The following is a 16,308-nucleotide window of genomic DNA, read 5'->3' on the forward strand; positions in this document are numbered from 1 at the left end:
CCTCACGTGCTACCATTTGACCCTCTTGTGGCCATTGCCGTGGCAGGCGGTAGACCGAATGGCCGGATGGCTGTTCACCTCGATTCTTTCATAACCTCCTCCCTTCCGAGAGCCAACACGCTTCGTCCTATGAGTACTGGCTCTACTCCTACCGTAGAGCGTCACGTACCACATTCCGTGAGCATTATTGAGGATATTCAGGTCAGTGCTTCTTCATTGATCCTTCATGGTCCTGCATATTTGCATTTCAACATGAATGACATTTGCATTGCCATATTGTAGACTCGACTGATTGACACCGAGAAAGAACGAGATGAAAACCGGCCCAAGATGAAGGCACAAGATGATCTAGTGAAGTCTTTACAACATATGGTGGCCAATCTTTATTCCATGCAAGGCCAACCAGTGCCAGAGATGCCACCGACGCCAGAGTGGAACATTGTGAGTTTCGTTCAAACTATTTCTATCACCATTTTCGGCATTACCATAAGCATTCATCTCACTATTGGGTCAATCCATCATAGCTCAACCCATCACAAGGGTCGAACAATGTTCCGGTAGTTCCACCTCAAGTTGGTGGAGTTGGGGCAGCAAAGGGAATGATGCCTTCTAATGTTGATGTTATCACTCCGGTTGATGGAGTTGGGGCAGCAAATGGAATGATGCCTTCTAATGTTGATGTTATCACTCCGATCTGCAAAATCGCGTGAACTTCATGTTATGTTATGTTTGAAACTGTTCCTTGTATGTTGAGAACTCTTGCATCTTGAGACTTGTAAACTTGTGGTCTATTGCTTTTATGCACTATTGCTTTTATGTGGAATGTTTTTCAGAATCAATCATTGCTTCTTTTGTTCAATGATGCCTATATGTGACATGTTCTATGTGTGATGAACTATATGCTGCTGTATATGTTTCGCTGCAGGAAAGAAACAGAAACAGGGAAAAAGGCTCCTGGGCACACCATTGCCGAGGGCTGCTCTCGGCAATGGCTGTGAAACTAGACCAAAATGCACCCTTTACCGAGAGACTTCTCGGTAAACGTATACCAAACAGTATACCCTCACACCTTTACCGAGAGGCCTCTCGGTAAAGGATAATAACCTGTAGCCCTCCTGGCAACTTTACCGAGAGGCCTCTCGGGAAACGAAAAAGGATTGCCGACGGTGCCTCTCGGAAAAGTATTTTCACGGCTTTTAGGAGAAGTGACGTGGCCCTCCCTTATTGGCTTAGTTTGCCGAGAGCCACACTCGGCAAAGATAGAGTTTGCCGAGCGTGGCTCTCGGAAAAGATGGCCCACGGCCTGTTTCTCCTGGCCCCACGTGTCGGAAGCTGACACATGTCAGCCTGCTACTGGCTCCCTTTGCCGAGAGCGGCGCTCGGCAAAGTTGGCACTCGGCCTGTTCGCCTAGTCTCACACGTCATGAGCTGACACGTGTCAGCCACCTACTCGGTGGCTTTGCCGAGAGTGGCTCTCGGCAAAGTTGGCCCTCGGCCTATTCGCCCGGTGCCACATGTCAGGAGCTGACATGTGTCAGCCACCTACTGGGTGGCTTTGCCGAGAGAGGCTCTCGGCAAAGTTGGCCCTCGGCATGTTCGCCTGGTCCCACATGTGAGGAGCTGACATGTGTTAGCCACCTACTGGGTGGCTTTGCCGAGAGTGGCTCTCGGTAAAGTTGGCACTCGGCCTGTTCGACTAGTCCCACATGCCAGGAGCTGACACGTGTCAGCCACCTACTGGGTGGCTTTGCTGAGAGTGGCTCTCGGCAAAGTTGGCCCTCGGCCTGTTCGCCCGGCCCCACATGTCAGGAGCTGACACGTGTCAGCCACCTACTGGGTGGCTTTGCCGAGAGTGGCTCTCGGAAAAGTTGGCACTCGGCCTGTTCGCCTGGTCCCATGTGTCAGGAACCGCCGTCACCGTCTGCTATCCGTTAGCTACTTTATTTTGCCGAGTGGTACTGTTTGGCTCTCGGCAAAGTCTTTGCCGAGTGCCCGTGTTCTGGCTCTCGGCAAACTCCTGTTTGCCGAAGAGGTGTACGCCGGGTGGCTTTTGCCGAGGGTGACACTCGGCAAAGGCTTTGCCGGCGGTTTTCGGCCCTTTGCCGAGTGTCCGTGGCACTCAGCGTAGCCCAGAATTCGAGTAGTGAAAATCACTCCCCCAAGATCGTTTTTCTCTGTGAGACTAGACAACCAAAGGTTAATGTTGAACATATTATGTGCATGTATCTGTTAGGATAATCTCCTACCAGCCCCGCCTCTACTTTCCTTGTATAGACGAGGCTGAGGGCTGCCCTTGTACTTATATACGTGCGCTGTGCACCCGATCAATACATCGAGAGTTGCATTACCTTCAACATGGTATCAGTTTCCTTCCCGATCCAACCCTAGCTTCCGCTCCTCCCTAGCCGCCGCCGCCGCCGCCGCACCCAACCCCGCCGTCGCGCGCGCCTCCCGATCCCCTTCTCCCTCCCAATCTCCCTCCCTTCCCGAGCCGCATCCCCACCCGATCGTCACCACCCACTCGAGCCGCCACCGGTGAACCCTACTGTGCCGCCACCACCTCGGTCGCTGCGCCGCACCACCCACTCCTCCCGATGGCCTCTCCCCACCCCGCCGTGTCCATCCCCTCCAACCCCTTCGACGGTCCGGCTCCTATTGGGCCGAAAGAAAATAGTAATGGAGGCCTTGGGAAGCTGTGCCTGCAACTGAATGACTCTGGCCCAACATAAGAAACAATTTCGGATTACTTACGGCTGGAGAAAAAAATCAAAAGAGGAGAACGTTTTATATTAGAGAAAAAGAAAAATTAATTTGTTGAGAGTGGGATTTGAACCCACACCCTTTCGGAACACACCCTGAATGTGCCGCCTTAGACCACTCGGCCATCCCAACAATTTTTAACAACTAGATGATGCTCCACGTGTTGCTGCGAGAAATGTGAGCAAAAAAATTGCATGTGACAGTGTTTCAAACACTGTGAATAATTTCCATGTCATCTAACAGAAATATGGATAATAGCAATGAACCTTTCATGTCCATACAACTGGTTAGGCCGAAAGGTTTAAATTTCATGACATCATCTTATAAATTTAAACGTATGCAAAAGTATGTACAATCTAACTCTGGTTTGGTTTTCAGTAATGAAAATCGGAAGGGGGCAAGCCCTTCTTTGATAAAAAGAAGTATGTACAATCTAGAACACGTTTAGATCACTAGTAGAAAAAGGGCCATTTGTCCCGGTTCATAAGGCCCATCTGTCCCGGTTGGGGAACTTGGAATAAAGGGCGTTACTAATGCCTTAGGCCTTTAGTCCCGGTTCTTATACCAACCGGGACAGATGGGCCTCCACGTGGCCGCTCTGGCGAGCCCAGGCAGGAGGGCCTTTGGTCCCGGTTGGTAGCACCAACCGGGACCAATAAGCTTCCACGCGTCAGCATTTCAGGGGCTATTTTTTTTTGAAAGGAGGTGGTTTAGGGATTTTCGGGGTTAATTTAGGTTGTTATAGGTAGCTAATAGAGAGATGTGTCCTCTCTTATCTCCGTGCTACTGCTACTGTTATGCCTAAACATGACTTAGATTGAAGTGAGGCAACATGTGGTGCATGTCGAAAGTAATACTAATCCTAAATTGATCAAGTTTGGATTGTACTACTTTCGACATGCACCACATGCATGTTGCCTTCACTTCAATCCAATCCATGTTCATTTCACCCACAGATATATAATAACTCTTCATGCTCGCATCATGCATCATCATAATAACAAGTCCTACTAATCATCATCATACAACTTCTACTCGTTATTAATAACAAGCCATACGATCATCATCCTGATAGTCATCGAACCAACCCTACTTAATTGTTCTTAGCACATGATCATCAGTATTGTGCAGGACCTAAATACCCTATTTAAGGTAAAATAGCATAAAACAATATAGACCCTGACTCTCCATTTTGGAGAATGGAGATCATCCTGTCTCCAATTCTTGCGCGGCGCTTCCTTTTGCTTCCAAGAACCTCCTTACGACTATCCATACATTTTTTCCATTCTCTGATTAGCATGTCTCCACTTCTTTTAGAAATCCGGTATGGACAGTTGAGATTCGTAGGATGACCTGGATATATGTTCAAAACACGAAGGCTGCCATTCTGATACATCAAATGAGGCACACAATCCTCTGGGATTCTCTGTTGAAAAACATAGTAATAACTTCATAGTTAGCAATGATGTACTAGTTTTAGAAGTATGCAAAAGATGCACGGATGTCATAATAGTAAAAAAATCTTACCAGGGTATCTCCATGGTAGTTACCGTAGTTCAACACGTGCACTAGTGGCACGTATTGACCATAATGTTGAGGAGTTTGATTGTAGATATTGTAATTCTCAAGATCAGTACAAAATCCGACCAGATGATTTTTCTCCTGATAAGTTAACTCGGAGCCATCGGTGTAGTCGGTTTTGTCTACCATGTTCTGCACATTGTTTGAACAATCAAAATAAGCTGTCAATGGAAATAAGTTGTCAACTATTTTGAAATAAACAATATAAATTAGTTAATATTAACTATGTTTGAGAAACTCACATAGCAGTAGAACTCGAGGCGTATCAACAAGGACCCAAATGTTCATATTGTCTTGGTCGATGTCAGGATCACCAAGATCCATGGTGACAAGCATACCCTCATCAAAACCATACATCTTGCAAAATGCTTCCCAATTTTTGCAACCAAAATGGGTTATGCTCTCAGCATTATACAGATTTACTTCAAAATCGACATCATGATGGGTCCTTAGGTGAATTTTCTTCGTTTCAAAATTTTCATGGTCTTCAAAACCCATCCTCTCCAAGACATAGCATCTTGCATGACATGGGATAAGCTATACTCGAATTGTAAAATATGAAGATTACACGTTGAAATAGTTGAAGTCATGCTTAATTACGAAAAAAATACTTGTCGCCGTTGCATACCGTTTCAACATCGAAGGTCTCCTCGAGCTTAATGCCGAAGCACCGATCATCGTCCAGGTGAGGCCTGTCGCACAAACCTCGATCGTCGTGGCACCAGCCACACTCCCCCGGGAGACTTTCGTCGTCCGATGACGACATTTCCTACGTTCATAATTCAAAGATTAAACTTGTGCAATTAAATATATGTACTACAAAAACTAAATAAATCATTATTATTAATCACGGGTTGACTATCCGTTTGTCGAGTCTTTTCTTGAAAACTCTCAGCTCACGTGGTGTATACATTCGACCGTTGGTGATGGTCGCTCCTCCATTTGTCCCCGAGTGCATTACACCAAAATGTCTAGCACACGGGAACGAAGGAGAAGCGACCCCCATGACAATAGTCGGGATTCTTCGTCCTCTCATATATATATGGTGGAACTCTCCCTCACTGATTCCTCTCTGACATTTGTGACCATCGGTGATGGTAGCTCCTCCTTCCGTTCCCGAGTGCATTACACCTAACTGTCTAGCACACGGGAACGAAGGAGAAGCTACCCCACGACAACAGTCAGGATTCTTCGTCCTCTCATATATGGTGGAGACTCGACAGACTTAAAGTCAACCCGAAATATCATTTAATTATCTTTCTAAAAAAGGATTTGTTTGGTCTCACCTCGAGGTCGGAGGGGGTCGGTGACGGGGACGACGGCGGGGATGATGGAGGGGGCTCCTAGATTTCTGCGACAACAAAAACCCTATAAGCTATCAACTAATCATATGCATACGCCTTGCATAGTGCTCTCCAATTTTAGCATTCAAAGTAGGAGTAGTTTTCCAATTTGAGCATTCAATAAGCAAAACCAAATAGTAAAATAAAGTAGTATTCAAATTAGCATGCATTCAATTATAAGCAAAACTACATCATCTCTTCCGTCCGTACATTGTCGAATATTATAACTAATACACCTCGAATACTATACATATATATAGCATCACTGGTACAGCTAGAACCGTAGCACCCGACGGGTATCGGCGCGGGCAGTGGACACCCAAAGGGAAGGAACCATCACAGGATCACAGCTCCGGTGAGATCCCTGAAGAACCTGCCAGTTATTGTCGAACCTGCCCTCCAACGCAACCATGTAGCGACGGACGTGCTCGTCCTCCTCGCTAACACGGTGACGTACCACCTCCGCGGTGTCCGGAAGCCTAGGCACCGTCACTGGCCCACGCGACCGCCACCAAACAAGGATCGGGTCAACGACGGGCTGGCTCCTCACCAACCTACGCCCCCGGAAGGTAGCACCTCCCAATACTAGCCCAGCGGAGCCCAGTCCTGGACATGGCCCCTCTGATCAAGCCGGCCGAGTCGACGACGAGGATGCGGGATAGGCATCGTCAACGTCGATGCGGGAATAATTGCTTGAACTAAAAACATAAACTAGTTCTATTAATTTTCTTGCTAAAAATAAACTACTTCTATAGTAAAATAAAGTAGTTTTATTAAATCAACTAGTTTAACTACTAATTAAGCACTTACTATAAATAAAATAAAGTAGTACTTACTAAAAATAAACTACTTCTATATGTAGTAAAATAAAGTAGTTTTATTAAATCAACTAGTTCAACTACTAAGCCCTTACTATAAATAAAATAAAGTAGTACTTACTAAAAATAAACTACTTCTATATATAGTAAAATAAAGTAGTTTTATTAAATCAACTAGTTCAACTACTAAGCACTTACTATAAATAAAATAAAGTAGTACTTACTAAAAATAAGCTACTTCTATAGTAAAATAAAGTAGTTTTATTAAATCAACTAGTTCAACTACTAAGCACTTACTATAAATAAAATAAAGTAGTACTTACTAAAAATAAACTTGTTTAACTAGTTCTATTATTTATCGACCCCCCTCATGTCAAAGTTATCGGGGGGGGGGGGGGTATATCGACAACGACATACCCGATAAAAAATAAGAAGAGGAAGAAGAAGAAAAAAAGTGGAGAAGAAGAAAGGAATAGAGGAGAAGATCGAAGAAAAAAAGAAGAAAAAAATGAGGAGAAGAAGAAAGGAATAGAGGCTCTCCTCTATTACTTTCTTCTTCTCCTCTTTTTCTTCTTCTTTTTTCATCTGCTTATTTATTTCTCCACTTCTTCCTCTCCTCTTCTTTTCCTTCTTCTTCTCCTTTTCCTCTTCTTATTTTCCCTTTTCCTCTCCCCCCTCATCACATGTCCGAGGAGAAGAAGAAAAAAAAGGAGAAGAAGAAGGAATAGAGGAGAAGAAGAAAAAATAGATTTTAATCTATTTTTTCTCCTCTATTCCTTCTCCTCCTCTTTTTTCTTCTTCTTCGTCCGCTTCTTATTTTTCTTCTTCTTCCTTCTTCCTCTTTTCTTCCTCTTTTCTTCTTTCCTTAATTTCTTTCCTCAACGACCCTAACCCTAAACAGTATAACTAACTACAACGACTTCGCTTGCATACATATGAACAAATATGATCGATCATCTATGAACAATATAAAAACATCATATGATATATGAACAAAAAAATCACATCTATGAACAAAAAAAATCATCTAATCATATATTTTTTACAGCGGCCACGACGGCGGCGGTGGCGGCGGGGGGCAGGGCAGTGGGCGCGGGCCGGGGCTCACTGGGGGCGGCGTCGGGGCAGGGGCGGCGCGGAGCGGGGCGGTGACGACGCGGGGCAGCGCGGACCGGGGAGGTGACGACGCGGGGCAGCGCGGCGACGGCGTCGGGGTAGGGATGGCGCGCGGCGACGGCGTTGGGGCAGGGGGCGGCGGCGCGGCGATGGCGTGGGGGCAGGGGCGCGCGCGGCGACGGTGTCGGGGCAGGGGAGCACGCGACGACGGCGTCGGGGCAGTGGGAAGAAGAACTGAACCGAAAATTTCACAAGTGTGAATTATATAGACAGACCTTTGGTCCCGGTTCGAGGCAGCAACCGGGACCAAAGCACCCCTTTAGTCCCGGTTGGAGCCGCCAACCGGGACCAAAGGTCGCTTTTCAGCAGCCCAAAGGGCGGGAAGCAGAGGCCTTTGGTCCCGGTTGGTGGCACAAACCGGGACTAAAGGGTGCGCATTGGTACCGGTGGTACCAATGTACGCCTTTAGTACCGGTTGGTGGCACCAACCAGGACTAAAGGCCTTGTGCTGCCCGCATCGCGGCACAAAAGTTTAGTCCCACCTCGATAGCCGAGGGAGCTCGAGAGTGGTTTATAAGCCCCACTCCCGCTGCCCTCTCGAGCTCCTCTCAAATGCAGGCTTTCGGGCCTAAACACACTGTATCTATATTGGGCCTTCTACGGGCCTGAATCCTGGCCCATGGGTGGGTTTCTAGTCGTATTCAGGCCGTGGTGGCCCAGTAGGTTGCTTTTTTTCCCAGTTTATTTCTTTTCTTTTTTGCTTTATTTATTTTATTTTGTTTCTACTTACAACAAAATACTAATTTATTTTATTTTACTTTGTTTCTAATTACTTATTTATTCTATTTTATGATAATTCATTTTGCTATTAAAGTTTCTAACAAAAAAGTTCTTTATGAAAATTCTTTTTGCTTTAAATGATTTTGAACAAAAAAACTTTGATAATTTTAGTTGCATCAATTTTATATAATTTTAGTTTCAATAATACTAGAGGTTGCTTATAATGTTTTGAACAGAAAATACGTTGATAATTGTAGTTTCATAAATTTTATTTATGTTATTAAAGTTTATTTTATTTTGTTTCAACTTATATATTTTATTAAAGTATATTTTATTCTACTTCTAATTACTTATTTATTTTATTTTATGATATTTGTTATTTTCCATGCATTTACTGATTATTTTGAGCTATAAGACCCTGAAATTGAAAAGCACTACAAATGAACTCTGAAAAGGTTGAAAGTTGGCATGGTATCATCATTTCACCCACATAGAATGTGCAAGAAAGTAGAGAGGGTTACGGCAAAAACTAGACGCACTTCGTGTACAAAACGGACAATCTTTTTCGAAGTATCAGGATTTCATACGGAAACTCGTCTGTTACAAAGAGATTTCATTTTTTAGAACTTATTTGAACTCCATAGTTTTTCTGTGTTCAAAATGCACCATTCAAAGCCACATCATCAATTTTCAACCCTTTCTGACTTCCTTTGTTATTTTCAATGCATTTACTGATTATTTTGAGCTATAAGACCCTGAAATTGAAAAGCACTACAAATGAACTCTGAAAAGGTTGAAAGTTGGCATGGTATCATCATTTCACCCACATAGCATGTGCAAGAAAGTAGAGAGGGTTACGGCAAAAACTAGATGCACTTCGTGTACAAAACGGACAATCTCTTTCGAAGTATCAGGGTTTCGGACGAAAGCTCATCTGTCACAAAGGGATTTCATTTTTTTTGAACTTATTTGAACTCCATAGTTTTTTGTGTTTAAAATGCACCATTCAAAGCCACATCATCAATTTTCAACCCTTTTTGAGTTCATTTCGTATTTTCCATGCATTTACTGATTATTTTGAGCTATAAGACCATGAAATTGAAAAACACTACAAATGAACTCTGAAAAGGTTGAAAGTTGGCATGGTATCATCATTTCACCCACATAGCATGTGCAAGAAAGTAGAGAGGGTTACGGCAAAAAGTGGATGCACTTCGTGTACAAAACGGACAATCTGTTTTGAAGTATCATGATTTCATACGGAAACTTGTCTGTTACAACAGGCATTTCAAATGAACTACGAAAAGGTTGAAAGTTGGCATGGTATCATCATAATAGTTGTGGAGAGAAAGTCTTCACTTTTTTTTTGCTTGTGTGAATTGTTTATTGCGCCGTAACCATGGATAATCTTCATCGTTTATCAGGATGCTTGGGTCAGCCTTGACTTTGAAGGGAGGAATTTAATGAAACTTTTCATAATCTTCAGACATGTCTGTCTTGCCCTCCACTCCCACGATGTTGCTTTTTCCTGAAAGAACTATGTGGCGCTTTGGCTCATCGTATGATGTATTCGCTTCCTTATCTTTTCTTTTTCTTGGTTTGGTAGAGATGTCCTTCACATAGATAACCTGTGCCACATCATTGGCTAGGACGAACAGTTCGTCAGTGTACCCAAGATTGTTCAGATCCACTATTGTCATTCCGTACTGTGGGTCTACCTGTACCCCGCCTCCTGACAGATTGACCCATTTGCACTTAAACAAAGGGACCTTAAAATCATGTCCGTAGTCAAGTTCCCATATGTCCATTATGTAACCATAATATGTGTCCTTTCCCCTCTCGGTTGCTGCATCAAAGCGGACACCGCTGGTTTGGTTGGTGCTCTTTTGATCTTGGGCGATCGTGTAAAATGTATTCCCATTTATCTCGTATCCTTTGTAAGTCAATACAGTCGAAGATGGTCCCCTGGATAACGAGTACAACTCATCACAAACAGTGTTGTCACCTCTGAGACGTGTTTCCAACCAACTGCCGAAAGTCCTGATGTGTTCACATGTAATCCAGTCGCCACACTGCTCCGGGTGTTTGGAGCGCAGACTGTTCTTGTGTTCATCGACATACGGCATCACGTCGATTGAAGAGCGTACCTCTAGCTCTTTCCAGTAGGGTATGTCCCAAAATATAGATTTCTTCTTCCACATGGGTGCGCGTCCCTCAGCCTCATTCGGAACAGCTAGTCCGCTGGGACCCTTTCCAAATATATGTGTAAATTAGAGACCATAGCAAGTACGTGATCACCGGTACGCAGGGCGGTCTTCTTCGGGTGATATGCCTCGCCTTTGAAATGCTTGCCTTTCTTTCGACATTGATGGTTGGTCGGGAGAAATCGATGATGGCCCAGGTACACATTCTTCCTGCATCTGTCCAGGTATATACTTTCGGTGTCAGCTAAACAGTGCTTGCATGCGTGGTATCCCTTGTTTGTCTGTCCTGAAAGGTTACTGAGACCGGGCCAATCATTGATGGTCACGAACAACAACGCCTTTAGGTCAAATTCTTCCCCCATGTGCTCATCCCACGCACGTACACCTGTTCCATTCCACAGCTGTAAGAGTTCTTCAACTAATGGCCTTAGGTACACATCAATGTCGTTGCCGGGTTGCTTAGGGCCTTGGATGAGAATTGGCATCATAATGAACTTCCGCTTCATGCACATCCAAGGAGGAAGGTTATACATACATAGAGTCATGGGCCAGGTGTTGTGATTGGTGCTCTGCTCCCCGAAAGGATTAATGCCATCCACACCTAAAGCAAACCATATGTTCCTTGGGTCACTTGCAAACTCAGCCCAGAAATTTGTCTCGATTTTTCTCCACTGCGACCCGTCAGCGGGTGCTCTCAACTTCCCGTCTTTCTTATGGTCCTCACTGTGCCATCGCATCAACTTGGCATGCTCTTTGTTTTTGAACAGTCGTTTCAACCGTGGTATTATAGGAGCATACCACATCACCTTCGCAGGAACCCTCTTCCTGCGGGGCTCGCCCTCAACATCACCAGGGTCATCTCGTCTGATCTTATACCGCAATGCACCGCATACCGGGCATGCGTTCAAATCCTTCTACGCACCGCGGTAGAGGATGCAGTCATTAGGGCATGCATGTATCTTCTCCACCTCCAATCCTAGAGGGCATATGACCTTCTTTGCTGTGTACGTACTGTCGGGCAATTCGTTATCCTTTGGAAGCTTCTTCTTTAATATTTTCAATAGCTTCTCAAATCCTTTGTCAGGCACAGCATTCTCTGCCTTCCACTGCAGCAATTCCAGTACGGTACCAAGCTTTGTGTTGCCATCTTCGCAATTGGGATACAACCCTTTTTTGTGATCCTCTAACATGCGATCGAACTCCAGCTTCTCCTTTTCACTTTCGCACTTTTCCCTTGCATCAACAATGACCCGGCGGAGATCATCATCGGGCACATCGTCTAGTTCCTCTGGATCTTCAGCTTCCTCTTGATCTTCAGCTTCCCCCGTTGCATCATCACCGTATTCAGGGGGCACATAGTTGTCATCGTCCTCTTCTTCTTCGTTGTCTTCCATCATAACCCCTATTTCTCTGTGCTTCGTCCAAATATTATAGTGTGGCATGAAACCCTTATAAAGCAGGTGGGTGTGAAGGATTTTCTTGTCAGAGTAAGACCTCGTATTCCCACAATTAGGGCATGGACAACACATAAAACCATTCTGCTTGTTTGCCTCAGCCACTTCGAGAAAATTATGCACACCCTTAATGTACTCAGAGGTGTGTCTGTCACCGTACATCCATTGTTGGTTCATCTGCGTGCATTATATATAATTATGTGTGTCAAAAGTAAGAAAATTAGACAAGTATCTATCTAAAGTAAGATTTTTTTTCCAAAAGAAGATAAGAACAAGAGGCTCACCACGGTGGTGCCGGCGATGAGATTGGCGCGGGCGATCGACGGCGGTGAAGACGAGGATGGGGCGTGACGGACCGCTAAACCTAGACAAATCTCGGAAAAAATGGAGCTCGGAGGTTGAGCTTCGAGGGGAGAAAGCTTAACTAGTGTGGCTCGGGCATTTCATCGAACACCTCACATGCATAAGAGGTGAGCTAGAGCACCCAAATTCCCTTCCTCGCCGGCCAGCAAAAAACAGAGCACTGTGGAGTGATCTGCTCGCTGGCGATGGGGTATATATAGGCAACTCATTTGTCCCGGTTCGTGTCTGGAACCGGGTCTAAAGGCCATCCTTCTGTCCCAGTTCCTGCCACGAACCAGGACCAATGGGCCCAGACGAACCAGGACCAATGCCCACGAGGCCCCGGCCGGCCCCCTGGGCTCACGAACCGGGACAAATGCCTCCATTGGTCCCGGTTCGTGGCAGAATCGGGACTAATGGGCTGGCCAGGCCCGAATGAAAGCCCCTTTTTCTAGTAGTGGATGGAAGCTATTTACATCTTTCCTGCGTCACATAGTAATAAAGTGAGTGTGTTACAACTGTTGATAAACACAGATCAGTAGATTTGGGCAGTTACTAAATGTTATTCCTGAAGTACTATTAGCAGCTTGCCAAATGGAATGACAGACCTGAAGCCCACAAATGGCAAAAACTACTTTGTACATCAAGTATATTCTCACTGTCCAGTCCAGTCTAAACTCTTTCTGAAATATATATATATTTTTTGAACAGATGGATGTCATATCAGACGGAAAAAGTAAAATGCGATCACCGAGTGATTGGAGGAAAGGGGATCGACGCTTAAAACCAAACTCCCATTCCAACTACGTACTTGTGCTTTATTATTTGGTCTGTTTACTGTTGACAATTTTGACCTCGGGACGAAATCATTTCACAGAATGACCTGGGTGCGAAACTATTTCACTCCCCTGACCCTTTTGTTTAGTGCCCGCCACGCCGGCGCCACACCCTACTGTGCAGCGCCTAGTGCGGCGGTGTTGCACCCCTGTCCACCGTGGCAACCCCTGGGCCCGCACCCAGCAGTGCAGCGCCTCCGAGCAAGGCGCCACACATGTAAAGTGCAGCGCCTAGCCGCTAGGCGCCACACATGTAATGTGCATCGCCTAGCGGCTAGGCGCTGCACTATGACTTATCCAGCCACTTGGCTGGCCCCCCTCCCCCCCCCCACACCATACACTCTCCCACTCTCTCCCCGAGCTTTGCCCCCTCTCCCACTCTCTCCCCCTCTCAAATCCTCTCCCAAATCTTGCAAATTTGAAGAATTTGTCCGTGGATTTCGAAGTCAAACCCTCCTCAAGGTAATATTCTCCGATCCCCTTGTTTTGATCCAAGTAAAGTTCTCCCATTGCTCATTTGTTGCTAGTTTGGGGAAACCCTAGTTTTGTTTGGATCTAGAGATTTGCATGGAGATGTGAGATGTTTGTTTGCCAATTTCTATGATTAGGCTTTGTTAGTATGCTAGGGTTATTCTTATGGGTGTTCTTATGTTGGTGCTAGGGTTAGGTTTAGGGCTAGGGTTATGGTTATGGTTAGGGTTAGGGTTATGGTTAGGGTTAGGGTTGTTGTTTGATATATATATTAGGGTTTGTATTCCGTGTTAATCCTTGGATTAGTACTCATGGAAGCAATGTTACCTTGTGTTCTTTGAATGCTTATAGGGATGGGAAGAACATGTGTGTTTGTTCATCATGGGGACAAAGACGCCTTTTTGAAAGGCAATATAGAACCGGACCCGGATGAGCTTGACACGGTGTTTGATAGTAGTCCTAGCTATGCGGAGCTCTTGCAACAAGTTAGGAAAGATTTGAATTGGATGGACCCTAGTGATATCATTGAGTTGGAGGGAAGGCATAATGTTGGTTTTGGAATGCACATCCGTTGGAAGACAATGCGTATCAACTCGGAGCAACATTGGGTTGCATACAAGGAGACGGTGGCCGAATCACTAGACAAGGCTCTTGAGTTATTTGCAATGAAGAAGGTTGATTCAAGTTTGCATTTGGACTTGAACTGGAACCCCTCCGCTTTGGTTGCTAGTAGCCCCCCACCCTTGAAGCGAGATGAAATTGTTGAACCTCTTTTGACCCAAGAAGTGAGGCCAACATTGAGCCCGTTTACAAACAACCAAGATGAAGCTTTGCAAGAGGACAATGATGAGTATGCGGACGATGACAATGAAGTTGATCTCCATGACAACAATGTGGGTGATCTCGACAAATATCATTTGCAAGAGACAATGGACCATTCCATCCCTTTTTCCCGTGCATATGCATCGGACTCGGATGACGATGGTCCCGATGAACAAGTTGATGCGGAGGGGTTCACGATGAAGGAGGCCGAAGCTTTCGAGAAGGTATTTGGTCGGGATCATCGGACTACATTGTTCAAGGATGTTAGTCTCGTGGATGAAGCCGTGGTAGATGGTGGCCAATGTGTACCTCTTGGGGTTAGGCCAAGCTCTCACCGTGATTTGGTAGACGACAAGAACCGGATTGCTAAAGGTTCTAAGTTCGACACCTTGTTGGAATTGAAGATGTGGCTCGACAACTACTCGGTTACGCATTATCGTCCACACAAGGTGGTGAACTCGGACGTCAATGTGCGCTACACGGTTGCATGCGCATGTGAAGATGAAATATGTCCGTGGATTGTGCGTGCAAGACCATGGAAAGGAAGTCCAACTTGGCATGTAGTGAGTTGTGTGCCAACTCACATGTGCCAAGGCAAAAGGGTGGATGGCAAGATTGTGTCCCAAGACCACAAACAACTCACGTCCGAGTTCATCGCTTACAGGGTCTCCAACTCAATATCCACACTTCCAACAATGAGCGTCCAACATGTCATGTGTGGCGCCTAGCAAGTAGGCACCACACTGTACAGTGCAGCGCCCAGACGCTAGGCGTTGCACTGTACAGTGTGGCACCTCTAGGCTAGGCGCTGCACAAGTCTGTAGCTATCCAGAGAGAAACAGAAGGTAGGCCTCCAGTTTGGGCCAAAAATTTCGCTAAGTGTTTGTGCAGCGCCAAGCATGGGGGTGCCACACTATACAATGCAATGCCTAGCGGCTAGGCGCTGCACTGTAGAGTGGGGCGCCTCCAAGCTAGGCGCTGCACAAGTCTGTAGCTATCCAGAGAGCAACAGAAGGTAGGCCTCCAGTTTGGGCGAAAAATTTCGCTAAGTGTTTGTGCAGCGCCTATCCTGGGGGCGCCACACTGTACAGTGCACCGCCTAGCGGCTAGGCGTTGCACTGTAGAGTGTGGCGCCTCCGAGTAAGGCGCTGCACAAGTCTGTAGCTATCTAGAGAGCAACAGAAGGTAGGCCTCCAGTTTGGGCCAAAAATTTCGCTAAGTGTTTGTGCAGCGCCTAGCCCGGGGGCGCCACACTGTACAGTGCAATGCCTAGCAGCTAGGCGCTGCACTGTAGAGTGTGGCACCCCGCGCTAGGTGCTGCACAAGTCTGTAGCTATCCAAAGAGCAATAGAAGGTAGGCCTCCAGTTTGGTCCAAAAAATTTGCTAAGTGTTTGTGCAGCGCCTAGCCTGGGGGCGCCACACTGTACCGTGCAACGCCTAGCTGCTAGGCGCTGCAATGTAGAGTGTGGCGCCTCCCAGCTAGGCGCCGCACAAACACTTAGTGTTTTTTTGTCATTCAGACTGGGTCATTTTCAGCCACAGTTTAACATTTCGTATAATAAACATTAAGGTTCAAAAAGTGTTCACCAAAGACATCATTTCTTAGAAAGGACCATCACAATAAGTTCAAGTTTAACATAGAGCTACCACCACTCCAAGTTCAACGACATAACAAATTCCACATTACTAAGAGCTACCACCACTCCAAGTTCAACGACAAAACAAATTCCACTCTAAGTTCAACATTATAAATAAAGGACGATGACTAGTGCTTTCCGCG

General features: G+C 45.7%; 1 non-coding gene across 1 annotated transcript; it reads right to left on the bottom strand.

Moving 5' to 3' along the window:
• Nucleotides 1–2,812: 2,812 nt before the first annotated feature.
• Nucleotides 2,813–2,892, bottom strand: TRNAL-CAG (transfer RNA leucine (anticodon CAG)). The gene has a single exon. It is a non-coding gene; the product is annotated as a tRNA-Leu (tRNA).
• Between the last annotated feature and the right edge of the window lie 13,416 nt (nt 2,893–16,308).

This window comes from Aegilops tauschii, chromosome 3 (genome assembly GCF_002575655.3).
Source record: "Aegilops tauschii subsp. strangulata cultivar AL8/78 chromosome 3, Aet v6.0, whole genome shotgun sequence".
Taxonomy (NCBI): Eukaryota; Viridiplantae; Streptophyta; class Magnoliopsida; order Poales; family Poaceae; genus Aegilops; species Aegilops tauschii.